This window comes from Myotis yumanensis, unplaced genomic scaffold (genome assembly GCF_028538775.1).
Source record: "Myotis yumanensis isolate MYYU_CA2020_CCGP unplaced genomic scaffold, mMyoYum1.0.hap1 SCAF_3, whole genome shotgun sequence".
Taxonomy (NCBI): domain Eukaryota; kingdom Metazoa; phylum Chordata; class Mammalia; order Chiroptera; family Vespertilionidae; genus Myotis; species Myotis yumanensis.
The window spans coordinates 170,038,176-170,064,917 of NW_027223754.1; the positions used below are offsets into that span (position 1 = coordinate 170,038,176).

At 38.4% G+C, this 26,742-nt stretch overlaps 1 long non-coding RNA gene across 2 annotated transcripts; it reads right to left on the reverse strand.

Moving 5' to 3' along the window:
• Nucleotides 1-5,093: 5,093 nt before the first annotated feature.
• LOC139005579 (uncharacterized) lies at nucleotides 5,094-26,616 on the reverse strand. Of its 2 annotated transcripts, XR_011470681.1 has the most exons (7): nucleotides 26,538-26,616; nucleotides 12,063-12,156; nucleotides 11,816-11,960; nucleotides 10,618-10,694; nucleotides 10,226-10,348; nucleotides 7,469-7,604; nucleotides 5,094-6,059 (listed from the first exon to the last, which is right to left on the reverse strand). It is a non-coding gene; the product is annotated as an uncharacterized lncRNA (long non-coding RNA). The 2 variants fall into 2 exon arrangements; XR_011470682.1 differs by lacking the exon at nucleotides 7,469-7,604.
• Between the last annotated feature and the right edge of the window lie 126 nt (nucleotides 26,617-26,742).

A 26,742-nucleotide genomic window follows, 5' to 3' on the forward strand; every position in this document is an offset into this window, starting at 1 on the left:
TCTACAGTATATAGATGGTTCCAAAATACAAGTGTAATACATTGTAAATTTCCCAGGCCAAAGTAGTGTGGAGATAAAAGTGAGCCTTGTATCAATATTAAAATAGTATTTCTCGCCCTAGCTGGTTTGGCTCAGTGAATAGAGTGTTGGCCTGCAGACTGAGGGGTCCTGGTTCGTTTCCGGTCAAGGACAGGTACCTCGGTTGCGGGCTCGATCCCCAGTGGGGGGCGTGCAGGAGGCAGCCAATCAATGATTCTCTCTCATCATTGATGTTTCTCTCTCTCTCTCTCTCCTTTCCTCTCTAAAATCAATAAAAATATTTTAAAAAATAATAATAAAATAGTATTTCTCCTCTACAAACTCATAACCCAGTCTAGTATGAGAAGGAAAAATCAGAAAGTTCCAGAAGAGAGGACTCCTACAATATGCTCCTTAAAACGGTCAAGATCATTGAAAATAAGGAAACTGAGATAATGTTACAGCTAAGAGGAACCCAAGGAGACATGGCAACTAATTGTAATGTGGTGTCCTGGATGAAATCCCAGAGTAGAAAAAGGACATTAGGTAATTACTAGGGAAATATGAACAAACTATGAACTTTAGTTAATAATTATGTATCAATATTAGTTCATTAATTGTAACAAATGTAGCATATTAATGCCTCTAGTTTATTAATAAAATGTAGTATTCCTTTATTAAAATATATATTTATTGATTTCAGAGAGGAAGGGAGAGGGAGAGAGAGATGGAAACATCAATGATGAGAAATAATCATTGATCAGCTGCCTCCTGCATGCCCCCTACTGAGGATCAAGCCCACAACCCAGGCATGTGCTCTGACTGGGAAACTAACCATGACCTGCTGGTTCATAGGTCAGCACTCAACCACTGAGCCATGCTGGCTGGGCCTAGTATTCCTTTTTTGTTTTACTGCTCTCTGTCTGGATTTCTCAAATTCTTCTCCAAATATTGGGGCTGGGGGCTGGGGATGTTGCAAGTGTGTGCTCTGAAGTGTTTTTGTTGTTTTCCATTGTTTTTCTTCTCTTTTGTTCTAGCTCTTATAGAAAAAAAAGGAATAATGTCGTCTTCTGAAATACCTGGAGTCCTTGCCAGGCCACTGATGCCAATGCCGATGTCTAATGTTTAAGGTACAAATTTCCTTGCAGAGCAGCCAGGACCTTGCTTCCTGCCAAAGCGACTGACTCCACTGCTGTCGACTTGATGATACTGTCTTGGGATCTGAGATTCTCATGGGAATTTTGTGAAATAGCCCTGGTAGATTACTTGCTTGTTACTGTAGTTCTTTCTTCATGGGGCTCAGGCATCAATGTGTAGGGACTGGGAAGAAGGATAATCACAGGGGCAGTCACTGCATGCTAAGGGCAGAACCACTGCTTTTCTGTCAGTGACCCAAGAAGCCTAGAACTCTTGCTTCTTGTAGATTGACTTATTTTCCAGGATTTTTTTTGACTACTTGTGCAAACATACTACGGAGGGCCTGGGCCACTAGCTCTCATTACCTGTCCAGACATGTCTGAATCGGAGGGAGGACACAGCACAGGCTTAAGCTGCATAAATAGGGTCATGCTGCTGTGCTGTTTCAAATTCCTCAATGCCTCCTTTGTACAACTCCAATCCTCCTTTGGTGTATCTCTCCAGGCCCAGCTGGAGACCAACCCTCCTGAGACTCTCTAGTATAGCCACATGGGATTATTTTAATCATCTACATTTCATGAATTTGCCAGGCTTCTCATGTCTCTTATCTAGGTTATGTTAGCCACCCATCCCCTACCGCCATCCCAAAGGATAATAATATTTTTTGTGCGTTTTCACCACTGCAACACTCCGTTGTGTTAGTTATCTATTGATGCTTAAGAAATTACCTCCAAATCTAGTGGCTTCAAACAACAAATATCTATTACATCACAGTTTCTGTGAGACAAGAATTTGGGCATGGCTTAACTGGGTCCTCCTTCTCAGGGTCTCTTACAAGGCTACCATCAAGGTGTTGGTCAGGGCAATGGTCTCATATGAAGGTTCAACTGGTAGTGGGAAACTCACTGATATTGCCTTTGGTGGGATTCAGTCCCACGTAGGCTCACGGCCTGAGGACCTCAGTTCCTCAGTGGCTAACTCACAGGCCTCCCTCAGTTTGTTGCTCTGTGGACCTCAGAAGGTGTCTCACAACATGGTAGCCAGTTCCCATCAAAGCAAGGAAGAGAACAATTGAGAACATGCAGGAGAGATATCAGAGTCTTTTTGCAAACTAATCACAGAGGATTACTTTACTCTTATATTTTAAAAGTGATAAGATACATCACTTTTGCTGTATTCCTTTTTTTTTTAGAAGCAAGTCACTTGGCTTAACCCACATTCAAGCAGAGGGAATTATATAAGGCCATGGACACCAGGAGACTGGGATCACTGAGGTCTGTTACCCTGTGGAGGGCAAGCTACTCCCACCCACAATTGGTTCACATGTCGAGACTGATGATGCCAAGATGGTATGAAAATAATTATCACTCAAATAATGAAACTTTTTAAAGAAAGAAGGACAAGAACAAAAGACAGTCTAATATGTCTTGATAAAGGAGATAATCTGATGGCTTTAGTTTTTATTGTGGTGAGGGGTTAGGGTCTCAGCGAGGGCCCCTGTGGAAATGAGGTTTGGGTGGTTTGAACTTTCCTACCAGCAAAAATGGATGGGACTCTAAGGCTTTCTTAATGTTTTGCCCTCATGTGGGCAATAGGGAAAGGGTGGTGGGGGAGGGAGATTGGGGCGTGAAAGCTGTCAGGGATCAAGCATCAAAAATGCAGTTGGAGTCAGATTCCTTATTACAGGGGCTATTTTATCAGCTGTCTACTATATCCATTGTATTAAAATTGCTTGTTAACTTTTTTGTACTTGACAAAATAAAGTATGTATTTTACTTACCTTTATGTTCTCAGCACCTAGTGCAGTGCCTGACATATCATGGCACTCAATAAATGTTGGTTAAATGAATAACTAAATGACTGAATAGACTCTCTCTCCCTCTTGATTGTTATTTATCCCCTGCTGTATATCTATTGATCTTTCAAGATTCATCTCAAGGATTACTTCCTCTCTGATGCTTTTTTTTTATCCATTTCCCCCTTTTTTTCTGGTAGAACTGACCATCCTTTCTCTTTTTTGTGATCAACTGCACTGGGTACAGATTTCTGTCATAGAGATAACATAACTAAGTGGCATTTTTTGACTTTCAGGACTGTATTTTTTACTAGTCAGAAAGTTCACTGAGGGCAAAAACTTCTTAGGCACATTGTACCTTTGTATCTAGCATGATATCATACACAGATATGCAGTTAATGTTGCACAAAGGGTTCACTCAATTCTATCATGGAGAAAGGAGTAAGAGAAAGCTAAATATAGATGGGGATATTTAATCTGGATCTTGAAGAATAAGTAAAAGCTTGACAGGAATAGGTGCAGGAGTAGGGAGGTTTTGGAGTGAGAATGATCTAAACACAATAGCAGAAGCAAAGATAATGACTTAGTGTATTCAAGAAAGCTGGTTGGAGATGAGGCTAAAAAGGCAGGTTTACAAGGATGTAAAAGGTTGTGAAATGTTGGAAGCTATGTTAAGTAGGGTGAAACTTTTCTTGAAGATAAGTGGGAGCAATTTAAGATTTTAAAAAAGACTTGGGTGAGGTTGTTAATCTAAGTATTCCATAAACTCCACCACCATGGCAGAGTAAAATGGATTTGAATAGGGAGTGGCCTGGAATCAATCAGGAATGGGAAATGGGTGATTTCACTGGCACAACACGAACTTTACCTGAAAGAAATCAGAATAGTGATAGAAGGTAAGTTTCTGCATTCTCAGTGCTGCTCAGAGGAACCAGGGGGCTCAGATGTGGGAGGTGTGAAAAAACAGAAAATCTCAGTGAATAGGTTTTTGACCCACAGGTTAGAAATAAATTTGATTCAACTTCCTTGCTTTACAGATGAGGGAACAAGTGATCTGGAACAGGCATTTACATGAATTGCCCAAGGTTACACAGAGTTCAAGAGCAGGGTAGAACCTAGAACTCCTGACCTTTAGACCAATTAACACAATTCCAAAATAGCCAAAAGCTGTAGACCTATTAAGACAAAGGCAAAATCAAGTGATAATGTGTATGCTAAATGGCATGCTATATGAGTTCTACTTTTCAGAAGTCCTCTTAGACTTTGAATTTTCTGGTATATTTGACATATCATATTGGGCCTATGTTACTATGAAAAGTTAAAACTTATTTTAACTTTCGTATTGGGCCTATGTTACTATGAAGTTATTTTAACTGTCATATTATTTTAACTATCATATTATTTTAACCATTGTATTGGGCCTATGTTATTTCCCCAATTATTTCCCCAATTTTCATTATTTGAAATAAACAATGCACCATTTAGATAGAATCTATCTATCTGCTTATCAATATATGCTGAGCATTTGGTACCATGATTCAGTTTCTTTCACATTAGTTCTTCCTCTATGAGAGAGAGAAAGTTAGAATAAAGAACATAAAAGCCAGAATGGCTTGGCAGGCAGGAAGAGGAACGAAGGAGGGTCGGGAGGGCAGGCGTTCGAGATGCTGAACCTGGGTGCAGATGGCTCTGTTCCACCAATCTTGCTGAAGGAGTGTATTTGAAGTGGCATAATAATTAGGCTCAAAAATTTACCCTCCGTGTGCCCTTCAAAGAAAAAGCTTGGGTTGAACCTTGGGGCAATTCATTTCTGATTTTTAGACCTCTGTAGAATACAGCTGCAGATGAGAAATCTCAAGAGAACTGTGTTTCCCCCCCGACTCCCCCTTTGAGAGGTAATACTGCATATTTTCTGACTAATCAGTGTTGGTGAAAGGAACTTCCCTTTAAATTTTATGTCAGTTATTAATTCTTTAAGATTAAGCCATTACTCTCAAAACCACAGGATAAAATTATAATTAGGCCTCATTTCTCTGAACTTACATATTTCTTAGAAACCTCATTATTATAAGACATAGTATCTGCAGACAAATTTAGTTATCGTGCAATGATTCTAAATTCTGTTTATTGTTTGCTTCAAATAATGAGAGTCAGAAAAATTTTAATTGCAGAATGAAAATGCACATAGCTATCACTTCTTTCATTAAATATATGAAACATTCTTCTTTCCATGATTTGTGGACGAGTTTCACAATGTATATAAGTTTGATTCAGATGAAATAAAGGTTTGGATGCTATTCCTTTAGAGCAAAGTTAACATATAAACTTATATATAACAGACACTCTGTTTTGTCAATCAAAAAGATCTTAAATACAATTTCTAAGGGAGATAGATTTAAACAAACAGCCACTTGCTGACACTTAAGATAAGCACTTTAGAAGTGTATTAGAGAGCGTAATGTTATGTTCTGGCGCGGAGCCAGAATGTTTTATTTTTCTTACCAACATTTTATTTCCCTGAACTCTAAAAGAAGTGACAGGTTATTTTGTCTGTAATGGTGGTTATTTTCGACTTCAAAAACTTTTCTGTGATCTTAAAACCTTATAATTTGTTCACAGTTACAAGTTAATACAGGCACTGAGCAGCATCTGTATGTAATTTTAGCTGAGAGATATAGTGGGAACTTTCAGTCCTTCCAAACTTATTTCATTAGACATGCATTGTCTAGAAACAAGTTTGCTGCAAGCGGAGTACCGAGTTTGCTTAAGACCAATCTATTGTTGGAACAGTGGACATTTATGTGTCTTTTGGGGTCTTCGTGGCGTCCCACCTCAGTCTTGTTCTCTGTTATAAGGAGGTGGCAGGAGGGAGGAAAGGAAGGAGACGCTTGGACAAGAGCTTTTTATGCCAGGCTCAGTAGGGGTGCTTTCTCCCGTGGCACACCACTTCCGTCTGCCAGAAAGCTCACCTTTGCTCTCTTTGATACGCTCTCTTTGGGTCTTCCCTTTCTGACAGTGACTGGCCCTTCCAGCTCCCTTCTCTTCTCTCAGGCATTTCCCTGCAGCATGACTGTGGCTTCCTACAGATGCAGGACTTAATACAAGTAGTCTGAGGAGAGAAAAAGGAAGTATTCTGGTCAGGGCTCCTCAAGTCACACAGAGACTAGTTCCACCTTCATGTAAGAAGTAAATCCTAGGCCCAGGCGGCATGGCACTGTGAGTGAGCGTTGACCTATGAACCAGGAGGTCACGATTTGATTCCCGGTCAGGGCACATGCCTGGGTAGTGGGCTCAATCCCCAGTGTGAAGTGTGCAGGAGCCAATCAATGATTCTCTCTCATCATTGATGTTTCAGTCTCTCTCTCCCTCTCCTTTCCTCTCTGAAATTAATAAAAATATATTAATAAATAAATCAATCCCAGGGATAGTCCGATTGAAGTGAGGGGTAGACACTCTCAAAAAGAAAAATAAATGGAGTTTCTTTAAAAGAAGAATTAATTCGATTTTGGTTTACGGCTCAATTATTTATTTATTTATTTTAAAAATAAATCTTTATTGTTGAAAGTATTACATATGTACCCCTTTTCCCCCTTTGACCCCTTCCTGCCTGTCCCTGCCCCCTGCCCCAGGCCTTCACTGCCCTATTGTCTGTGTCCATGGTTTAAGTCTCAATTTTTTAAAAAAGGGAGAAATTTAGGAGGCATCAAGCTTAGTGTAAAGTTAAAGTTGGAGAGGGTCTATCATGTGATAAACTTAGAATAAATGCAGACAATGTCAATTTAAAGCTTACAAGTCAGAGAAAAATGAAGGGACTCGCATGCATTTAAAAAAAATTATCTGCCTGGTTATATCTAGTCTTTATATATGCAATTGTGCCTACCTGTGAAAAAAATTATCAAAGCAAGTCTTACCTGATGCATTATTAGACATATTGACTAGGTAAAAATGGATGGAGTAACTTCTTTGTAAAAGTCTAAAGGTGCATCTTTATCACTTAACAAAAACAAAACAGGCCTCTGCTCATTATTTTCCATGCAAGGTTCTTGCCGACTGGCAATAGGGGCAGAGACTGGGGTGCTTTGTAGTGGCAACAGAAGGCTGGCAGTGAAAAAATATAACAATGCCTCTGTTATCTGTTTCCAATTCTTGCAGCATAGAGCTGGAATCCAGAAAATTTGCCGCCTTGAATAATTCAACTTTCAAATCTGTTGGTGGTTCATGACAATTGTGATTTACTTTTCTTTAACATTTTATTCTTTGCCTAGTTCTCATCACTAGTTTCCCCCTGCCCCCCGCCACTGCCTAAAATTCTTTGGTTTTAAGAATCAGAGTGGTGATCTCCTTTAGAAATTATTAAGCAAGACTAGGCAGAAACAAGATACACAGAGAAAGATATATGAAAAAAAATCAAAAACAACTTCTAAAAGAAAAAGTCAGCCTGAAGTTTACAAAGCTTTATGATTTTATGACTCTCTTACCCCACTCTACTATTCTAGGAGAGCTTTAATGCTCTCTTACCAGGAATCTCCTTTGTAGACGACAAGCTGACATGCTTTAAATATTGATAGTGGGACTCCACAGTGTTGCAGGAGACAATGCAGCTCCCAGCATATGGGCTATGAGGCTGGAGTCTTCATTAGGTTCACACATGGTGCTAGAGTGGAAATAAACAGTCTATAGAGGAGAGCCTGGAGAGGCTCAGAGAAGGTAAACATTCACATGTGTCTTCTCAATGTGTGTTCTATTACACATGTTTGTGTTTTCTTCTGATTTAAGAAAATAGTTTTTGTTCAAACAGCATGAACATGTTAATAAAGAAAATGTAAACTGGAAAATATAATTACTACTTCCTAATAAAACTTTTCTCTCTCTCTCTCTCTCTCTCTCTCTCTCACACACACACACACACACACACACACACACAAGCTAAGCTTCTCTTTGCCTTCATTCCTTCAAACTGGTTTTCCCCACATGCTGGTGAACATGGCTGGGAGCAGCAGTTCCAATGTAAACATGATCGCTTCATGACTTTGAGAAAAGACAGGGCTTCGCTCCCCCTGCTTCTGTATATAACACTTGCATGGGATAGCGCTGATCAACCAAGTTTGAGGCCTATGCCAACCCCTGTTGCTAAAACAATGGGGCCCTTTGAATGGCAAGTCAGGTTCATGTGTCTGTGACAGGCAGCCTCACCAGTGTCAAAACATTAGAGCAGGGGAAGATGGGTTCCCCCAAAGAAGGGGTCGCATTTACTAGAGGAAAGGCAAAAGGTATCTATGGCCACTATATGGACAATTAAGGATATAGTGAAAATTGTCAGATGTGCTGTTTTGCAAGAACTGGTAATGAGATAGTCTATAGAAGATGACAATGTATTCATTGGTCATTCAATAGGCATCTCTTAAGTGTCTACAACTGTAACCCTTAACATGCAGTTTCTCATGTGCTGGGATATAGGAGTAAGAAGTAGGGGAAAGTCAAATCCAAACCCCCTTTTCCTGGTGGCATTTATACATGTTTCCTGTGACTTATAGCGTGTCCCCCTGCAGCCACAAGAAGATGTTTCTGTAATTCTTAATTAATTCTGTAATTAGTCAGAGGCTGCTGCTGCTCAGAGTTCAAAGTCAGGGTTGCCCCGTTGATTCCATTTCCTCTGTGTCTATGCGCACACTGACCCCACACTTTGCTGCTCGGCCTCTCACCTCATTCGTATTGGTTGGCTGAATCATGACTTAGGGTTTGTCGACTTCCCTTTAATGATATGCACGTAGTCTCATGCTTGATAATACTTTCTTTTTCCCATCACTCTGATAGTCAGCTGAGGTAAGACATAGTCTTCTTTCCTCCAATGAAATAACTCTTTCCTGGCTCCCAAAGAGCACCTTTTGCAGTGCCCTAGGCCAGTGGTTGGAAAATTGTGGCTCGCGAGCCACATGCGGCTCTTTGGCCCCTTGAGTGTGGCCACGAAGTTTCAATCGCACTGTGCGCGCCCGCACGTGGTATTTTGTGAAAGAGCCACACTCAAGGGGCCGCAGTTTACCGACCACTGCCCTAAGCCTAGAGATAAAATCCCTTTAATAGGCTTAATTTCTTAAAACTCTTCACCTGAGGCCTCTGAACCCAATTTTAGAGGTAGCTGGTATTGCTTATTACTGATCGCTCAGGTTCTATATCTCGGACACATTTGCTAGTGCCCCAGGACTAAGTCCAAATATCTCCACATTGATCATGTGGGTTCATCTCCAGACCTTACTTCTCACAGGTCAGGAGATTTGCTTGACCCTGGACTTGTTCAAGGGTCTCAGTCTCTGTTCTTCCATGAAGACACTTTGAGTTTGCACGCAACTAAAATTTTCCAAGTTCTTTTCTTTTTCTTTTTCTATGTCAGAAATTTATAGTGAATGTAGATTTGGGGCTTTTGTCTTGTACTCTTTTGCTACATGACTAACTATAATATGAAACAGGATGAAATAAGATCAAAACCAAAAGAATACAGAAAAGGTCAAGGGAATACAGGCAAAGGACTAACTGATTCCAACTGGGGGAATCAGGTAACAATTTTAAGAAGAGGTGATATTTGAGCTGAGCTTTGAAGGGTGGGTTGGATTTTGATTGGGGGCATGGAACATTTCAGATTAAAAGGCTGGTATAAGGCAGAGAATTGCGACATCCATAGTAGTTTGGGAAATAAAATACACAGCCACAGAAGATTGTGGGACCACAATATATTCTCAGAGACCCATTAAAGATTTCCCCTTCTTGGTGGGCCCAAATATGAGTCAAAACATTTATGTGTTGGAAAGTGAATACAGAGAAAGGATAATTAAATCCCATCCCTGAATACTGAAGATTTCATTCTTATTGGGAGGGAGTATGTATCATGAAACAAGCTGAGCAAAGTAATATTTTTTTAAGAAAACGATTGACAGCAATGTACATGTTGGATGAAGAACTGCTAGACTGATGATAAGGTGACCCACTAAGAAACTACCATGGGTTGAGAGTAAACCAATTTATGAATTTGCTCAGGTTCAGGGGAAATGGATCAGGATATGATTTTGGTCAGGAAAAAGGAAAGGGCTGCTCTTCTCAGACTGAGGCCTGCTGCTGCTGCTGGTGCCTGGCTGCTGGAGCCTCCTGTAAGACATGTGCCCAAGTGCTGCTCTTCCTCTCATGGAAGCTCTTTTGTGGTTGCCTCGCAGACCCACCCCCACAGGCCCGAGGACCTGCACATTGTGCCATTCCCTGTCATGGGTGATAGTCTTTCCAGCCTACCTTTCGGGGCAGCCTTCAGCTGCTCAGGATTCCGTCCTGAAAGTAGACCCCACCCAGCGTTCTTCTGTCAGATCTCCTTATCCCATCTTAGGCAGGGGTTAGAGGACTTTTGCTGCTGCATCACTGATGACAGAGATTTTACATCAGGTTTATATTTCGTGACCTTCAGAGATATGCACAAGCTACTACTTTCATCCGTCAGGCTACTCCTATTACGAGACTTAACAAAATTCATCACTGAGAACAAAGATTCACAATTGTAAATGGAAGATTATAAGAGAGGGTTTCGCGTGCCAGCAAAAGTTACTGGCGTGCCATGTTTGGCACGCGTGCCAGGGGTTGCCCACTCCTGGGTTAGACAGACAACTCTCTTTGGCTAGAATATGGCTTACTTCATTGATACTCATTTGGTCCATCAGAACTCAGGCATTCAGAACTGGATCCACAGTAGCTCTGCACCTTACCAGATCTGTAATCATGAACAAGATATTTCACCTGTCTAAATATCATTTCCTTACGTGCAGAAAGAGAATGTTAACAATGGTAATACCTGTCTCTTGGGGTTGTTGTAAAGATTGGAGAATTCATCTAAGTACTTAGCCCAGAATATGGCACCCAATAAGCACCCCAGAATGTTATTTTAATAATAAATAATTGACATTATTTTTGGTTTCATGATTAAGTCAATTGACCATCAATTAAGAAAAATCTGTATTTGTACTGACTTCATTTCCTGAGGTCAGCCTTTTGTCATTTGCCTCCTGCTTCTTTCTACTGCTCATCTGATACATGAATGAAATACAATGATCTTTTAAAAGAGACCTGGGTCTCTTTTAAAGTACATATTCTCCTGAAAAAGTAACACCTTGAAAGCATATTTTTATGTCTTTCCACATGCAATTTATCAGTAAGTAATCTACCTTCCTTTTACGTTATAGTGATACTGTATACTGATTTATTTTATCCTGAACATAAGACACCAGTGTTTCATTTTCACGTCCATCCAGTTAGCACTGATTTCAAGAAATATTCATCAACATTTATTGTCTGCCAGGTGCTTGGCCCTGTTGGGTCCTTGAGATACAAAGTCCGAACGACATGATCTATGGCCTCATTAGGCTTATACTGATATTATCTGGAAATATGAGAAATCTTGTGTGCCATTTGGAAGCTTCAGTATTCATGTATTTAAATTGGTTTTAAAGGCTGGCAAAGCTATGCAGTTTCCATTAAATGGTATAATTTTAGGAATCCTTAGAAGGCCATTTTTTTTTCTTAGTATCTTTTGTACTGAAGACAATAGCCTAAACATGAGTCTGGTGCCACTATAAATTCTTTCCACCTTTGGTGCCTTCTTAATACTTCTTGGTTATCTTAAATGTTTCCCACATCATCTCCCTCAGTATCATAATCAGGACCAAAAGACCTTTCAAACTTTCTCAATTTACCTGAAACCTCTTACCCCCTTCCCTGACCTTCATTTTTAGAAGGTAATTGGGTTACATGCATCACAGAAAATGGAAGTCTGAAAGTGGAATTCCCTCAGTGTCCTGCTACTACACAGACATATTTACTTAAATTGTAACCCACCTTTTTACCAACTGGATATCTCTTTTATTCCCAGACCAATCCATTCACCACTTCCCAGGAGCCCAATCTGCTTCCTTTTCCTCTCCGTCTTCAACTGTTTGCTGTTGACCGGCTTTGTTCCTGTTGACCGGCTTTGTTCCATCAGCTTTTGAATAAGCACAAGACACTTTTGCTTTTAAAAAGTTTAGAAAACACAAGCCCTTTCAACCAAGTATCTCAGAGATTATTCTCTACATCATGAAGTTACTTGCAAGAGGTGCCTGAGCTCATCACACCGTCTCACAGCCTGGTCCACTTCCACTCGACCAGCGGTTCCACCAAGGTCATCAGTAATTTCCTTTCTGTAAAATCCAATAGATACTTATCACTCCTCATTTTATTTGGCTTCTCCCCCTCCTTAGTTGACTATATGTGTCCTTCTAGAAAATCTCTCTTCACTAATTTATTTTGTCTCATATTTCAACATTCAGAGAAGTTTTCAGAGAATGGCCGGTAGGGATTTGTGGTTACATAGCCCTTAGGAACTACTCTGGAAAAATTAAAACCCTGAGCATTATATTAAATCAAAAGAGAGGCACAGTGAGAGGAGATTTAAACAAGTTCACATGTGGGGCTTTGTAATAATAATTGCAGAATCATGCCTGCCAATTCTCACTTAGTCATAGATGTGGTTTCCATGGTGATTTTATACATAGCCCACACTCCCAACCTTGCTCCTCCTACCTTCACTATAGCTTACATTAAACAAATCAAAGCATAAACAAGAATAATTAATAAATATTTCAATGTTGTAAATTCTGGTCTGGATCCTGGAAAACCATTGTCAAAAACAGATAACTTAGCCTACCATTTCTTATTTTATATTTATTGAAGGAAATGGAAGTCTAGATATTTTCAAATTACCAAGTCCATATAGCACAAGCTCAGTGTGCATTTTAGAATTTTTATTTTTTTCTGGAAGAATAGGGAAAAGATAATGTTAAGAGATGATGATATCTAGTCTACATTTCAGCAACATTTCTATTTTGGATACCACAATCTTTGTGCATAGTCTCATCTCAAAAGGAAGGAAAAGTTAGAATAGCTAACTTTTAAATTTGTATTTATCTAAAATAAAACCATGTGAGTGAAGAAAAGCTACTTATAAAAAATGGTTATAGTTTTGTTGTTGTTGTTAATCCTCATTAAGGATATTTATTTTCCATTGATTTTCAGAGAGTGGAAGGGAGGGAAGGAAGGAGAGAGAAAGAGAGAGAGAGAGAGAGAGAGAGAGAGAGATCAATTGGGTTGGATCTGGGCTGGAACCTACAACTCAGGTATGTGCCCTTGACTAGGAATAGAACCTGCGACCCTTCCATGTGTGGGCCGACACTCTGGTTACTTAGCTATACTGGCCAGGGCTAAATGTTTGTAATTTTTAAAATATGTGGTAAATCATATTCGAATAATAAAGCAGAGATAAATTTTTGCTTATTGTCACATTCTCCTGAGTGCAGACATTTATTTGGCTTTTTGCAAACATGACTACAGTCTTATATTTAAACCATTCAACCATCATGTTAGCCAGATAAATTTCCAGCTACCTCCCAGCTAGAACAGACATATTATTTTGCTCCTCCTCTTGCTTCCAGGGTTTTATCATGTAAGCTGGACAGGGAGAGAGCACTTGTTTCTTCTGCCCTTGGGATGATGCCATCCTTCCCTTCATTGACTTGCTAAAGGCTCCTTGCCTTATTTTCACTCCATCCTGGTGGTATTCCACCTTATTTGGCATTCAGTCATGTCACTGGGGTAACTTAAGCTTGGTTCCCATGTTCTCTGATCTTTTGCCATTTTTGGTTAAAAGCTCTACTGGTTAAATGCCAGAGTCCATTTTCAATTTAACCCCTTCTTAAAAGAAAGGTATTTTTGCTTTTCCCGAATATAGTAAGTTGTCTTAATATAGGGTTTTAAAAAATCTTAGTGGTAATAATTCTTTTGTTCTTTTCTATGCCTTATAGATTGCTAGAATTTTTGTATTGGGAAAATGCAATGCATACTATATTACTTATTACTAGTAAATACAATGTGTAGGGGGAAGCATTTTATTTGTATGGGTCTTAGGTCATAAACTATCAAAAATGTCTGTCCAAAAAACCAATTTCCAGGAACAAGACACTTCAGTCCATTAAATTTTACAGAATTCCAGTATAAGATCATTTTAATAGAAACAATTGTGTAATTGTTTAGAAAAAACTTGCTTTCTTTTAAAGTAGTTGACTCTTCCAATTATATTTCACTTTTATGGACTATTAACATTACTCTGTTTAGAAAGTCAATTGATCTATTCAGGGTGAATTCACTGTGTCACAAAATGCCATAAAATAATTCTACTATATTTGTATGACCAACAGGTTATAGACCTTAATATACAGTAGAGTATAAAGGTCAAAAAATTACAAAAAAATGTAAAATTATTATTAAACCCATCAGAATTCTGCATTCTCTTGGGTAAACTTAGCACTATATAGTTTAAAAGAAAACCAATGAATTAGTCATGAATCCCTCAAAAGATCAAGAGAAAGGTACTAGATTTCCTTTTTTTCCGTCCCTCTCTCCTTCCTTCCTCTCTCTCTCTCTCTCTCTCTCTCTCTCTCTCTTTCTCTTTTCCTCCCTTCCTTTGCTTCATCCCTTTTCTAACTTATGGATTAAATACCACATAGTTAGCAATGTATTTTTTAAATTAAATCTTTATTGTCCAGATTATTACATTAGTTACTCTTTTTTCCCACCATAACTCCCCTCCACCCAGTTCCCACCCCACCCACTGCCCTCACTCCCCACCCACTGTCCTAATCCATAGGTGCACGATTATTGTCCAGTCTCTTCCCTCACCCCCCACATCCCTTTCCCCTCACAAGAATAGTCAGTCCATTCCCATTCTATGTCCCTGATTCTATTACAATCACTAGTTCATACTGTTCATCAGATTATTTATTCACTTGATTTTTAGATTCACTTGTTGATAGATGTGTATTTGTTGTTCATAATTTGTATCTTTACCTTTTTCTTCTTCTTCCTCTTCTTAAAGGATACCTTTCAGCATTTCATATAATACTGGTTTGGTGGTGATGAACTCCTTTAGCTTTTTCTTATCTGTGAAGCTCTTTATCTGGCCTTCACTTCTGAATGATAGCTTTGCTGGATAAAGTAGTCCTGGTTGTAGGTTTTTGGTATTCATCACTTTGAATATTTCTTGCCACTCCCTTCTGGCCTGCAAAGTTTCTGTTGAGAAATCAGCTGACAGTCGTATGGGTACTCCCTTGTAGGTAACTGACTATCTTTCTCTTGCTGCTTTTAGGATTCTCTCTTTGTCTTTTGCTCTTGGCATTTTAATTATGATGTGTAAATATGTTCTTTGGAACAATATGTGTGCCTCTTTCCATTTTCATTTTAAAAATAAAAATAAAAATAGTGACTGATAAAAGCCATGGAAAATATTTTTGCCAGAATTTTCCTGATTGTTTTGGCTTGTGAGATTCCAGTTATGGACTCTGGTTATTTAATTAAATTGGGTCTGGAAATAAATATTTATCCCAACAGATTACTTAATGTTTAATAACTTGAACTTATTTTAAACTTTTTCCATATAGTAAAAAAAAGTGTTTTTATAGTAAGATATTTAAATTTAAAAACTGTTTATTATGGTATTAGAGACACATATACATAGAAAAATAATATATAATATGATATGAAAATACATGAGTGCAGATGTATAAACTTTCACAAATCAAACCCACTTGTATCACTAGAACCCAGATTAAGAAACAGAAGTTTATCAGTATCTTAGAGGCCCACTTATCTTTATTCCAATCTTTATTCTGCCCACCCTAAGAGTTAGCCACTCTCTCCTAAATGACATTGAGTAGTTTTGTCTGCTTTTGTACATTGCATATAGAATTGAATCAAAGTATGTAGTCCCCCCCCTTTTTTTTGGTGGGGGGTCTGGGTCTTTCTCTAAAGAATATTTTTGTGAGATTCGTTTGTGATGTTGCATATATACAGTTGTAGGTTATACATTCTCCTTTTGTCTAGAATTCCATTGTGTGCATATATCATAATTTGTTGCTCTATTTCACTGTAAATTGGCTTTAGGGTAGTTTCTAGTATTGGCTATTACAAAATAGTGCTGCTGTGAACATTCTTAAAGCTATAGGTGCATGTCTCTTCTTAAAGCTATAGGTGCATTTCTTGTGAGGGTATACTCAGGATTTACACACTAGGCATATGTTCAGCAATTTCCAAAGCAGTTGTAGCAATTTGCATCCCTACCAACAGTGTCTGAGAGCCCCCACAGCACTGTGTCTTTGTCATCATTTGGTATTTTCCTTCATTCAAGTTTATTCATTGTGTAGGTGACTGGTAGAAGCAATAAATTTAAAATTTTGTGTTTTATTTGCATTTCCTTGCTGACTAGTGATGTTGAGCATGTTTCCTATGTTTATTAGCTATTTTGACCATATATATTTTTAAGTCTTTTGACTATTCTTTGGGAAGTTTTTTCCTATTATATTCTTGATACACATTTTTGTGAGATAAATGTATTACAAATAATTTTCCCCACTATTTTTATTCTCTTAATAAGATCTTGAGTAGACGTTCTTAATTTTATTATAATTTCAAAGTATCATTTTTACCTGTGTATTTTATGAACAAGTTCTTTGTAATATATATGAATTGCATATAATTTCTTTCACATTCTTTATTCTTGTAATGGTATATTTTGATTAATGGAAAGACCCAGTTTTGCTACAATCCAGTTTGTCATTTTTGTTGATACTTTTGTCTTTTTAAAGAAAGTTTTATTTAATCCCAGGTCATAAATATGTTAGCCTATGTTTCTTTAAAAGATCTATTGCTTTATCTTTTAGATCTCCATTCATCTGAAGTGATTTTGGGGTATGTTGTGAAGTAGGGAATCACATTTTAATTTATTATTATATTTTATTAAATTGTATCAAATATATTAAAATATATTATTAAACAACAATATTAAATATTTATTGTGTATGATATAGGCTATATAAATATTTTATAGAAATACTATTGTATATAAATATTTTTATATAAATAGTATTTTACATTTATATAAATGCTAGAGGCCTGGTGCACAAAAATTTATGCACTCAGGGGGGTCCCTCAGCCCGGCCTATGCCCTCTTGCAGTCTGGGACCCCTCGGAGGATGTCCACCTGCTGGCTTAGGCCCGCTTCCTGGGGGATTGGGCCCAAGCTGGCAGTCAAACATCCCTCTGGCAGCCCAGCAGCCCTTGGGGGATGTCCACTTACCAGCAAGGAGCAGACCTAAGCTGCAGTCAGACATCCTTAGAGCTGCTGAGGAGGCAGGAGAGGCTTCCGCCAACACCTCTGTACTGGCAGCCATCAGCCTGGCTTGTGGCTGGCTGAGCAGAGCTCCCCCTGTGGGAGCACACTGACCACCAGGGGACAGCTCCTGCATTGAGCATCTGCCCCCTGGTGGTCAGTGTGTGTCATAGTGACCAGTCATTCCCAGTCATTCTGCTGTTAGGGTCAATTTGCATATTGCCCTTTTATTATATAGGATAGAGGCCTGGTGCATGGGTGGGGGCCGGCTGGTTTGCCCTGAAGGGTGTCCCGGATCAGGGTGGGGGTCCCGCTGGGGTGCCTGGCCAGCCTGGGTGAGGGGCTGATGGGTGTTTGCAGGCTGGTCACACCCCCTTCAGGGTGGGGGTCCCCAATGGGGTGCCTGACCAGCCTGGGTGAGGGGCTGATGGCTGTTTGCAGGCTGGCCACACCCTCTTCATGGTGGGGGGTCCCCACTGGGGTGCCTGGCCAGTCTGGGTGAGGGGCTGAGGGCTGTTTTCAGGCTGGCCAAGCCCCCCGGCGATGGAAGCTCCCACCCTCTCCTTTTTTTCTTTTTTTTTAAGTGTAGGATTTATTTACCTTCTATAATTGAAACTTTGTAGCCTTGAGTGCAGCTCAGAGCAGGCCAGGGCAGGCGGGAAGCTTGGTTTCCTCCATTGCCAGGGGCAACCCAAGCCTCCTGCTCGCTCCAGCTCCCTGGCCACGGCCGGCTGAAAGCAGGTATCTGGGGTTTATTTATGTTCTATAATTGAAACTTTGTTGCTTTGAGTGGAGCTCAGAGCTGGCTGCGGCAGACGGGAAGCTTGGCTTCCTCCATCACTAGAGCAACCAAGCCTCCTGCTTGCTCCAGCTCCATGGCTGCCGGCCGCCATCTTGGTTGGGTTAATTTGCATATAGTTGCTCTGATTGGCTGGTGGGCATGGCTTCAAGTGTAGCAAAAGTATGGTCAATTTGCATGTTTGTCTTTTATTAGTGTAGATTATTATTATTAAATGTTTATCATTAAATCACCATTTTATTATTATTATTACTTAAGGAATACAGGCTCATTGAAGAGAAAAGTAGAGAATAGACCTTACTATTATCCAAGGATATCATCACTGACACTGTGGTATATATCTTTCTACACACTGCTTTTGTTGTTATTTATTAGTTTTATTACTTAGTGGTATTGTTCTAAAGTTAACATTTTTCACTTTTCTCAGTTATGTAAACTGTGGATAAGATGTCTAGTTATTTTTCTTGGAACCTCACCCTCACCACCCATGACTAAAAACAAAACAAATATCCCCAGAATAATGTGAGTACTTTCTTATTTTAAGCTTCATATATTACAGGCCAACTTTTCATTGACTTTTGAATTTTCCTTCTCCTGTGGCAAATTTTCCCACCAAAGTCATTTAAACACATTATCTTTACTATAATTTGAGAGCCCATAGTTTCTAACTCTTTCATTTTGACTATATCTTTATTAATTCCTGTTTCTGCTTTCCTTTACTTTCCCCCCAATGTCTGAATTATTTGCTAAATTAAATTTTCATTCCTTTTTAAAAGTGATCTAAAAGTTTAAGGTTATAGATTTTCTTCTGTGTCTTGAATGTTACACAAAGACTAATACATAAGGTTTGTTTTTAAGTTACAACTATTTTATTAATTATGTTATTTAGGTCCTTTATATTCTCACTTATGTTCTTGCCTTTTTCCTCTCTCATGAATTGATTGATGGATGTGAATTTAAAATCCCACTACTAATCTGTTCTTTCCCATACCCATTTATAATAAAACAAGAGGACCAGGGCATGAAAGTCATGCACTCAGGGGTGTCCCTCAGCCCAGCCTGCAACCTCTCGCAGTCGGACACCCTTAGCGCTGCCACAAGGCAGGAGAGGCTCCCGCCACCGCCACTGTGCTCGCCAGCAGTGAGCCCGGCTTCTGGCTGAGCAGTGCTCCCCCTGTGGGAGCGCACTGACCACCAGGGGGCAGCTCCTGCATTGAGCGTCTGCCTCCTGATGGTCAGTGCACGTCATAGCGACCGCTTGTTCCTCCATTTGGTTGATTTGCATATTACCCTTTTATTATATAGGATCTCTGCAACATGGAGGTAGTTGCTATGCTATGCAGTAATATATTTATAACTGCCATATATTTATATCTTTATTTTTCATCTTACTCTATAAAATGGCATTCGCTTCTGTTACTCAGCATTTATTTTAGTATTAGCTCTAAGTTAAAAATTCTTCAGAAAAATATTCTCTGAGTTTTGCAGATTCAAAACTGTGTATAGTCTAAAACTGAAGGGCAGCTTAGCTGAATATAATCCCTGGCTCAGATTTTTTCCTTGAGTGTACAGGGTAGGGCAAAAGTAGTTTTACAGTTGTGAGTATGGGAAACACAGAGTTTATTGTTGTATTATTTTAAATTAATTATTGTATTATTTTCCATATGTATACCTGTAAACCTACTTCTGCCCCACCCTGTGTATATTAAGGATGTTATTTCACCATTTTCTGATGTTGAGTGTCTCTGTGGAGAAATATGAAATAACCTAATTATTTTATCTTTATAAATAACATTTATTTTGTCTGACTGCTTAAAAATTCTTTATTTTAAAGCCCAGTAGCGTTACTAGGAAATGTCTTGATGTTGATCATTCTTGGTCAATTCTTTTGAGTCTTTCCAATATGTAGATTCAGGTCTTTTATTCAACAAAAGCATTATTGAATTATAACTTTACATTTTTCCTGTCCACTTGTTTGATTCTTTTTCCCTCAGGAACTACTCCAGATATGTCTATGTGGACCCCCAATGCATATCTTTTCTATTTATTGTTTTCTCTCTATCCTGGCCTGCCTGCCTTCCTTCCTTCCTTCCTTCCTTCCTTCCTTCCTTCTCCCTTCTTTTGTTTTTGTCCATTCTTTATTTCCATTTCAATGTGGTCACTTCCCTCATTTTTCCACATTCCTTATTGTTTTATTAATATTTTCTATTCTTCCTCATGCTCTTTTCAATTTTGTTTTTATTGTGTTGAGGTGCCTGATTCTCCTGTACTTCTTTCCCGAGTTCTGCTAGATCATGTTTTATTTCTTGTATTGCTTTTCCATATCTTCCATGAGTTCTTATTTCTGCCTTGAGGTCTTACTTCAAAAGTAATCTCTTCAGCCCTGGCTGGTTTGTCTCAATTTTTAGAGCATTGGCCCAAGGACAGAAGGGTCACTGGTCCAATTCCCCAGTCAAGGGCACATACCTAGGTTGTTGGTTTGATCCCCTGGCCCAGTTGGTCAGTCCCATGCAGGAAGCAACCAATCAATGTCTCTCTCTCTCTCTCTCTCTCTCTCTCTCTCTCTCTCTCTCTCCTCCCTCCCTCCCTTCCTCCCTCGGTAAAAATATCCTTGGGTGAGAATTAAAAAAAAAAGAAAGTAATCTCTTCACTTTTTTTAATGCAAAATTTTTGTCTGCTCCATGGCAACATGTTTCTAGTGTTTTTCTTGACCTGTAGGTAGGTTTTGATGCTCTTTCCCACATGTGTTTCTTATAGCATATTTGCATTTATTGTATGCAATCCTTTAATAAAAAAAACCAAAAACTCATCCTTTAATTAATTGGATTTTCCTGGACTAGCTATTCATTGGGGCTGAGAGGTTCCGAGTAGCCTCCTAGCTGCTCTCTTTGTCTGCTGTCACAGAGACAGATGCCTCCTGTAGCTCTGGCTCTTCTTTGTTATTATCTGCATAGCCCACTTCTGCTTCTCTGGAAAAACACAGTCCAGGAGACTTCTGCTAACAGAACTGCTAATGTACTCAATCTCTGATGTTCCACAAGAGAACTACAACTTTCACAAAACAGGGTGAACACTCACCTTCAGAATATATATATATTTTTTCTGGTGTTACTTGATAGCTACCCATGCTTAGCTTTATTGCTCCTTTTTTGAATATTTTCTTTACTTTTTTCACACGGCTCCTACCTCATTTGTTTATGGTCACTGCTATATGACCTGGGAGTTATCATTCTTCTTTTTAAATTTTATTTGCTTTAAAATATATTTTTATTGATTTCAGAGAGGAAGGGAGAGGGAAAGAGAGATAGAAACATTCATGATAACAGAGAATCATAGATCGACTGCCTTCTGTATGATTCCCACCAGGGATGAAACCTGCAACCCAGGCATGTGCCCTGACTTGGAATTGAACCCTGACCTTCCGGTTCAGAGGTTGATGGTCAACCACTAAGCCACACCGGCTGGGCACATTCCCCTTTTTTTTAAAAAAAGCAATTTCCAGGAGGAGAAGGTGAACTATCCAATGCATATAGCAATATTAATCTTTTGTGTTGATTTTCTTGGCATATTTGAATAATATGTAATATTTCAGTCTCAAAGTAGTACACATACATGTGAAGAAATTCTACAAGAATAGGGAAACAACCACCTAAAAAAATTAGACGTAGCAGTGCCCCTGGCTCTTATGGAGCTAGGAATAGAGCCTGTTCCCATTAACCAGACTGGAAAACCTTTTGATGCACAAGCATTGGGTAAAGTATACAGCAGTCTTGCCTCAATAGTAGGAAATAATTATCCTTAGACTGAGCACTGCTTTACTCTCTCTTAAAAGCAAGACCAGAAAAGCTCTATTTCTAAGCAACCTAATTGCACCCCAGAGCAAAGATAGAGAAGATGTATAAGAACACAAAAATAACCAGCACCCAAATGGGCAAAATTGACAATGCATGACACCTAGTCAAAAATTATCAGGGTTTCAAAGAAGGAAGAAAATATGACCAATACAAATAAGAAAACAACAACAACAACAATCAAAACTGATGAAGAAATGACCCATATGTTAGCATAAATATTAAAAGAATTATTATAACTGCATTGTGTAAGTTTAAAAGTTAAGTAGAAGCATGCAAGATATAAATAAGACCCAAACTAAAGTTCTAGAGATAAACTTATAACATGAGATTAAAGCTATATTGAATAGGATTAATTGTAAATTAGACATGGCACAAAAAAAATTAGTGAATTTAAAGACAACAATAAAAATTATCCAAAATAAAACACAGACATTTACATAACGAGTCCTTGAATGAGAGGAGAGAACAAAGATATATTTAAAAATAATGACTCCAAACTTAGTAAATTTGATAAAAATAATAACTCACAGTCCCCCAAAACTCAATGAACTCCATAAATAAGAAACACGAGAAAAATCACATCAAGGCCCACCATAAAAAACAATTACACAAAACTAATCATGAAGATAAAATCTTAAAAACAGTTATAAGAGATACCCTATGTACAGAAGATAAGAATGACATATTATTTTTGTTAGAAAACTCAAACAAAAAGAGAGTAGCTCAAATTCTTAAAGTACTGAAAGAATTCTATACCCAGAAAAAAAAAGGTTTAAAAAATAATGGTCAAATAAAGACTAAAAACCATATACAAGTTAAAAGAACTCATCATCTTATTTTATAAGAAATGTTAAAGGAAGCCTTGAATGCAAAAGGAAAATGATATCAGATGAAAATAATTGCTTAAATAAAAATAACAACAATGCAATATGGGATTTATAACCTATGCAAGTTAAATGTATGGTGACAACAACACAAGGTTAGAAGGAAAGACATTGAACTGGCACACTATTACTTGAAGGTAGAGAGAGATAAGTTAAAGAATTATACTATAAATTCCAGGGTAACCATCTAAATAACAAAAGAAAGAGTTCTAATTAACGAAGAAGATTAAATAGAACAATAAAACACATTCAGTTAATCCAGAAGGAGGCAGAAGAAGGAAAAAAAATGAATAGAACAAACAGGAAAAATAGAAAACAAATAGCAAGATAATAAACTTGAATGTAAACATATTATTATATTAAACATAAATGGTATAGATATCCTAATTAAAAGACAGAGATGATAAGATTGGTAAATTGTTTAATTCTCCTTGATTATATAAATTTCAATATTAGTACTTGTTTATCAAATGAATATTTAATTTATTTTTGTTCAATGGGGACACGGCATCTGGTGCTGGGGATACTGACTCAAAGGCTAGTTATAGGTCCTCCTCACATGATCCTTGCAATCTGGTGTTGAATCCAAATAAGCAAATAAAAATTAGAACAGAGTGTAATAAGTGCTTGGGCATAAGAATTTGATTCTTTCCTGTATATCTGGAAACAAAAGTGCTTTAAAAATTATTAACACAATGACCACAGCTTGTATCATTTTAATTACAATGATGAATAATTTCCCACTCCTGCTACAATATATAAAGATTTTTTTTACTAAACAATTGACCAGTTAGTTGTAATTAAGAATGGAGCAGCATCTATGAGATCTGCCAAACTTATTTGTGTGCATTTCCTATTTCCCAATTCTCTCCCTCTATTAAGTCAAGGAGTCTCAACTTGGGTCAATTTAGCCCCCAGGGGACATTTGACAATATGAAAATGTTGGGGTAGGGTACTACTGGCATTCAGTGAGTAGAGGCCGGGGATGCTGCTTAACAAACATTCTACCTCACAGGGCAGTCCCCTCCTCCCAAAAAACAAATCACCTGGCTCAGAAAGTCAATATAGTGCCTTGGTTGAGAAACCCTGAACTTGGTGACCCAATTCATCCAGTTTGCCTAGAACTTTCCAAGTTTTAACACTGAATGTCTAGCATCTCAGGAAACTCCCGGGCCTAGTCTTATGTAAATAGTGAAGACTGATCATCCTATCTCCTACCTGCTAATATTAGAAAAGCAGTCTGTATTCAAATAGTTGTTCCTTTTGGTTAGGACATTCAGTTCCCTATTGTAATGACAATCATAATCAGCATGAATATAAATTGAGCACATATTTTATCCAGTATTAGGCTATGTATGTTACCTGTATAATTCCTTTTAATCATAAGATGATTATTACCTCCATTTACAATTAATAAAATGTAAGCTTATAAAGTTTCGGTAAATTGTTGAATTTACACATCTAGCTATGGCAGAATTAGATTACAAAACAAGATCTATCTTGTGTACGGTGACTAAAGTTAACACATTCCTGCCTTGCAAGATTGAAAATATTTTTTTTTCTACACTATGCCAACCTCATAGCATAGTTTGTAATTATAATGACGACTTTAGAATAACAAATCAAACAAAATTACATTTTTTATAAGTATAGCTTCCATTTTCTGAGTTGCTGGTTACAACAGCACTGCATCAGAGTTGAGCCTGCATGAAGAGTACAATCTTTTTTTTTTCTTAAGTATAGAAATTAAAACCAAAGATATTGGAGTCTAACTGGATATGTGATCTGAGTGAATAATTTAATTTCTCCTGGTACTATAGAGGGAATGTGCAATTTAAATGGGTTAATCTTTATGAAGTCCCATGTATAGTGCTTAGTCTGTTAATGATATTTCATAAGTGGTAGCTATAATGATCAATGTGAGGAAATGGCTTGATTTAAATGGCATAGATTAGCTTATTGGTGACATTTTCATTAGTAGGGGAGAAGGCAGGAAGAGAGACAAACAATGTGAATATCTTAACAGTTATAGTCTAGTATAATGAAAAGGCATTGGAGTAAAAAAGGATTTGTGTAACTCCACCTTAGATACTATATGAAGATGTAACATTTATCTGCTATTAAATGAGGGAAATAATGCTCTTTATTAAACACTAGAGGCCCAATGCACGAAATTCATGCAAGAGTAGGCCTTCCTTCCCCTGGCTGCTGGCACCCGGGACCTAGGCTTCCCTCACAGCCCTGGTTTCGTCCGGAAGGTCATCTGGTCTAATTAGCATATTATGCTTTTATTATTATAGATTGTAAAGATTATAATGGCAAAGAATACATATTCCATGCATTTTCCCATTTCTTTAAAAAAGCAAAAACTAAAAAATCCCTATTCTTAGAACAGTGTTTTCAAATAGAGCATGTTGAAAATCAAATACTCCATTACAAACACTACTTTGAGTAACATCCAGTGATGGAAATGAAATATCTATTTTGCCTGCAGCCAGAAGTCAGATAGCCAATTAAACAGGTGCAGTTCTATTTTCTGTTATTTGTAGGGGGAGGCATGGCTCTACTGTAAAGATGCATTCAGAACTGCAATGAAATTAAAATGACTCTAACGCTAATGTCCTGAAGGTAACCACTAAATAGACAGGTGTGGGTGAAGTCCGTTGTTTTTTGTTTAGAGTAACAGTACGCTTAACTTATAAAAACACCGGAAGTCTATAATTCTGTGATGAATAAAATGATACTTGTGAGGAAGGGGTACAAAAGAAGGGGATTGATTGTGGAAGAATTACCATCAAAGCTGGGTAATTTCCTTGGCAAAAGTAAGATGAAACTCTCTTTCCCTGAATAAGATTGTTCCGCATTTGTGACTAACAGATGGACCAAAGTGTATGATGTAAAAGTAAAGAGGTATGCCACAAGAGGCTAATTCAAAGCAAACAGAAATCTCATTGTTGAGAGCTCAGAGGAGGAAGGACAGCCAGCGACTAAATTGAGAGTGTGTTCCTTTGTGTGTGTGGAGATTTACCCACACATCCCTTTACTTTTTCTTTCACATTCTTTCTCTCCTTTGGTTGGATTTCAAGGCAATCTACTCTCTTCCCTTTTGTTTCTATACTGGTTATACAGAGAAGCAGTTATGGAACCTGTATGTCAAACAGGTGGACCCGGGAAATGAGAAAGTAATTCTGAAATGATGATTGCTTTCTGCTGCCCCTGAGGTCCATCCACTTTCACAGGCACCAGGTGACACAACTGGGTTTAGAGCTACAGTAATTGTTTAGAAAGGTAATTGTGGATACGTCAGGGTCATTTAGATATTTTATAATATAAGAAAATACGATCAGTTTTTAAAAAGCAAAACGTTCATCAGAAAGTTTCATAAAAATATTGACTCATAGGCAGGGGCAGATCCAAATTTTGTGGCACTTGACGATTTTATATTTTTGGGCCCCTTTATATACCCATGAAGTACAAACAATGGATATTCAAAGGACAAAAATCACAATAACTTGTCTGGGACTTTGGAGACTGAGATCCTTTTCTTTTCGAATTTCTTTAAACCATTTCCAGAAATTCCCACTCAGAAGTGTTTGTTGATCGCAACCTTAGCTTCTCCTCGGCACCTACAACACTCTTAAATTTCCAACAACTCCTAGGCATTTAAGCTTCATTGGTAGCATCCGCTGCCTACAAGAACTATAGCTTATTTTATCTTGCTTGAGAAGCCTAAAATGACCCTGAAACCTAAATAACAGAAACTTTCCATCTGATGCTTATTTCATTATAAGAACTGAAGACCCCCCCACACTTATTATCGATCTACCTCGGCCTCGCAGCTGGTATCCGTCTTGGGTTTTACAGGTACCGGGATGGTGTCCAGCTGAAACCCCGGGCAATCAAATCCCACGTTGCACGCCCACAGCGGGAGCCCGCGGGGACCGCACTCCGCCGGCAGCTCGGGGCTGGGGGGCGGGCTGCGCGCCTGAGGGCGAGCCCGGGCCGCGCCTCCCGCTGATTGGCCGGGGCCG